The sequence below is a fragment of the Periplaneta americana genome, chromosome 16, assembly GCF_040183065.1.
Source record: "Periplaneta americana isolate PAMFEO1 chromosome 16, P.americana_PAMFEO1_priV1, whole genome shotgun sequence".
Classification (NCBI taxonomy): domain Eukaryota; kingdom Metazoa; phylum Arthropoda; class Insecta; order Blattodea; family Blattidae; genus Periplaneta; species Periplaneta americana.
This window is the reverse complement of record NC_091132.1, coordinates 78,231,344-78,236,041: the sequence shown is the minus strand read 5'-3', so window position 1 is coordinate 78,236,041 and position 4,698 is coordinate 78,231,344. Positions and strand designations below refer to the sequence as shown.

General features: G+C 37.1%; 1 non-coding gene across 1 annotated transcript; it reads right to left on the bottom strand.

Moving 5' to 3' along the window:
• Positions 1-3,235: 3,235 nt before the first annotated feature.
• On the bottom strand, positions 3,236-3,307 carry TRNAQ-UUG (transfer RNA glutamine (anticodon UUG)). Its single transcript has one exon. It is a non-coding gene; the product is annotated as a tRNA-Gln (tRNA).
• Between the last annotated feature and the right edge of the window lie 1,391 nt (positions 3,308-4,698).

Sequence of the window (4,698 nt, the reverse complement as noted above, 5' to 3'; positions counted from 1 at the left end):
ATAAGCTTAGTACGCTAGCTCATTAATGTGATTGTGTTCTTGCAGTGCAGTATTTTAAATTTGTGATTTGTTCGAGTGTCTTAGAGTTATATTAATTGTGAATTATTAAGTTTTTAATTTCCCAATTAAGTGATATATGGCAGAACAAGTTTCTGGAGAGGTTTGTGTTGAAAATGACTGTGTAATAGAAGGTTTATTAAAAGTGCCTTTTAACCGTCGTACATACAACGAGAAAGTTGAAATTGTGAAAATGGAAAGACCAACTCCTGAGTTAAATTTGTCCATGGACGTAAAAGAAAAACAGCGTGAGTACACACGCCATTTCACTTCAACATCATATGGCAAGTGGAATTGGTTGTGTGGTAGTTTAAACTGTCTAAACTATTTTGCTGGCCACGTTTGTTATTTAGCCGCGAAACTAATGTGTGGTCAAAAGAGGGGTTTTCTAATATGAACTCCCTTCGAACGGCAGTCCTAAAACACGACAAATCAAAAGCTCATATTTATAGTAGCATGAACTTTGCAAACTTTGGAAAGACAACAATTGATTTACAGCTAGATAAGCAAAAAGCTCTACACATCAACCAACACAATGCTCTTGTGAAAAAAAATCGGGAAATTTTACTGCGTCTTATTAACGCAGTCTGCTTTCTAGGAAAACAAGAATTGGCTTTTTGGGGTCATAATGAGAGTGTGGAATCAGACAATAGAGGAAATTATATTGAATATTTAAGTTCCTTAAGTGAATTTGACCATTTACTGGCCAATTATCTTGAGAGTTCAACAGTATTCCGTGGTACTTCTCCCGCAATTCAGAATGACTTAATATTTGCTATAAGTGGGGTTATGATAAAGAACATAAAATCTGAAATAGAAGAAGCACCTTTTGTGGCCATTGTTGTTGATGAAACAAGTGACTGCTCTAATCAGAGTCAATTGTCCACTGTTTTAAGATACGTCGATAGTACTGCCAATGTTCAAGAACAGTTTATAGGATTCACAAACTTCAGTTCGGGCAAAACTGCTACTGCTTTGTTTCAGCATGTGGAAGGTGCTATAGCAGAATACAATGTCGGCAATAAGTTAATTGCACAGATATACGATGGTACTTCAGTTATGGCGGGAAATATTAATGGCTTAAAAACAAAAGTTCAAGAAAAGTATCCTCAAGCACTATTTGTCCATTGTTACAGCCATGTTCTCAATTTAGTTTTGCAACAAACTACTTTATCCATTCCAGAATGCCGCATTTTTTTTTTCAAAACACTGACAGGTTTAGCTGCATTTTTGTCATCATCTCCTAAAAGATAAGAAAAACTCAAGGAATTTATGAAAAAGAAACTCCTAAAAGTAGCACCAACTAGCTGGAATTTTATATCTCGGCTTGTAAATACAGTAAAGGAATACAGAGAACAACTGACTGTTTTCTTTGAAAATATCATTTGTAATGACTCTGAAGAAAACTGGGATGATGATGTAATTGTGCAGGCTCAAGGATATTTGTTTTTTTTTTTCACACAGTTTCAGAATATATTTCTTCTTGGAGTCTATGCTAGAGTGTTCGCACATACAGATGTGCTCTACAATATTCTTCAGACAAAAAGTCTAGACATAGCATACTGCTTGCAAGAGGTATCAAAGTTAAAAAATACTATATCCGAGTTCAGACGTAGTGGGTTTCCGTCCATATGGAGTAATATGGAAAATGAAAATTCTTCAGACAATACAATGGAACCACCATTAAAGCGAAGAAAAGGAGATGATGAATTGAAATACAGGCAGCTGTACTACAGCATACTAGATCGTATGCACATGGAAATTACTGACAGATTTTCTGATTATGGAAAGCTTCAGTTCATACATCTTCTAGATTCTCAAAAATGTTCTGATTATAGAGAAAACTTCCCGAATGAGGCACTACACAAATTATTTCAGTCCTATAACAGTCACTTTGATCAAGTACGTTTGAAAAATGAATTAAGTGTAATATATTCAGCAGAAGTCTTTGATTTTTCGAACAAACCTATCCATGAAATATTATCTGGCATATACTCATATGAAAACCAGCTGAACCAAGTTATTCCTGAAGTCCTTAAATTGGCAACATTAATTGTGACAATACCAGCTACGTCAGCATCGGTAGAAAGAACATTTTCTGCGTTGAAGAGAATAAAATCCTACTGTAGATCAACTCATACACAAGAACGTTTATCCGGCTTGGCACTGATGTCCATTGAAAATCATTTCTACAGAAACTTCGCAAGCGGCCCAACTGTAATTTCAATGACGAAGTCATCAAAGTATTTTCGTCCCAATCAAGACGTCTGGAATTTACATATAAATAGGTAAGGAATTTTATTATAGGGTTTTTAAAATATATTTTGTGTAATAATAGGGTCAGTAGTAGCCTTGACCCTTAAACCAGTATACGCCACTGCTCCGCTGTATCAATTAGTAGGATAGCGATAAACATATAGGCCTACATTTGTTGGCTCGTGATGAGAAACATTCACAATTGCAAAGAATTATCCGAACACAAAAATCACACTGTGACAAATCGCTATTAGGCCTACTGTCACAACAATTTTTCCGTAACTGTCACAGTTCGGAACCGTAACGGCAAAACGCTGTCGCACCCCAGCTTTAGAAAGGCCAGAAGAAGTCACATGGCCTTCAGTACATATTCAACATTCATCGTTGTATTGCATAACTTAATGTTCTATTATGTTGTATTTATTCAGTTCAACGACATTTCAACAGATATAGTTTCAATAACCACAGAATCAATTTCCTGACATTGTACACACCCTGAAACAAAATTCAGGTTGGCCAAATTTTGTTTGTGTGTCTGTACTTTAATTCGATACAGGATAGACACTGGTGCTTCGTCAAAAATAAAACCATTTCTACTTCTTTGAAATTGTTCTTTCAACGCTATTATGCAGAGATTTAGAAGTGAGATTAAAACAGAATTTCGAAAAAAAAAAAAAAATAGCGGAAACATTTGTAATGTCGGAATGGGTCAGGTTCAAACAGTGATATAGAAGAATAGAAAAGGAGAAATTTTGTTTGCAGCAGTTTGCACTAAATCTGTAGTAATGAATACAGAGGTAAGCTTTTACTGACTGCTATAACCTTTAATCTATTTCAGTAGCACCTCTGGGAATTCGCAGTGTAGTGACAGAAACATTGCCACTAAATTCTACTGCAAACATTGAACACAAAATTTAACTGTAGGTCCCACCGAGATTTGAACTCGGATCGCTGGATTCAAAGTCCAGAGTGCTAACCATTACACCATGGGACCAGTTGATGAGTGTTGCCACTCCGTCAACAGTGAAACAGTTGTTATCTCTGTGTGCAAGGTCGAGTACAATCAATCAGTTAAATGCTGACGACAGCTCGGAACGCGGATGATGTCACGAGGACTGATAGGAATTAAGCGGGAACTTCGGGAATTCATGTCGAAATTGAACAGAGTACCACCTACTATCTCTGTTTGTTTGAATGTGCCAGTGATTGAGTTTATTCTACAGTTCATTCGACCTACAAACGAAATACAAAAAATAATGTAACGAATCCTCGAATTTTACACGTTACACTTAAACTGAACTTTACGTTTAGTCACTGTCCAATGTTGCCTCTAGTGGAAAAATATTCTGCTGATCCCATGCCATGTCAATTCGTCTAACAAATGGAAGTAGGTTAACGTTACCAGATTCTTTCTTTTTTACAATTTCCGGGGACAGATAACGACATATAAAAAATACTTGTAACATACTGTACTCCAACCAGGAGAAAGTCTCAGGGGAATGAGACGCAGCGGGGTGATGCTATGATTGAATGTTGATGTCATAAGATCTCATAAGGCCACAAGCATAAGTACACGCATCTCCATTGGCCAACTCTCAAAGCACAAACGATAACACTGATACACACATATTTATACTACCCTAGTTGCAAAATTAGGTCACGGTTAATTTCCTGATCTTTTAATTCCTCCATAAAAGAAATAACATATGTAGGAGAGCATGTTTTTTAAACTGACGTTATAACGGTAATATTATCTATCTACTTCGCTCCAATAGATGACGCAATAGTAAGCACATTCCTTTCACGGTTTATCTCCTGGTTGGAGAACAGTATCTGTTGGTTTTCCGTCCACTTATATTGTTTTTACGCAATTTAAAGAATTTAAGTGCTGCTACTCAAGGGTAGCTCAGTTGGTAGAGCAGCTGGCTACGGACTGGAAGATCCGGGGTTCGATCCCAGGTGGTGACAGGATTTTTTCTCGTTGCCAAACTTTCAGAACGGCCCCGAGGTTCACTCAGCCTCCTATAAAATTGAGTACAGGGTTTTTCCCGGGGGTAAAAGGCGGTCAGAGCGTGGTGCCGACCACACCACCTCATTCTAGTGCCGAGGTCATGGAAAGCATGGGGTTCTACCTCCATGCCCCCCAAGTGCCTTCATGGCATGTTACGGGGATACCTTTACCTTTTTACTCAATCTATTTACAGGTTAAACTACTGTTTTTTCAGAAGAGTGAAATTTTTTTAAATTAGGTCTTCTCTAGACCCCAGTTTTTCAGCAAATTCCTAACAGTTGATGTTGAAGTTGGTTAAGATAGCAACCATACCACTAACAATAATTTTTAAGCTCATTCTGAATCTATCATGCTCATTGAAGAAACTCTCTCTA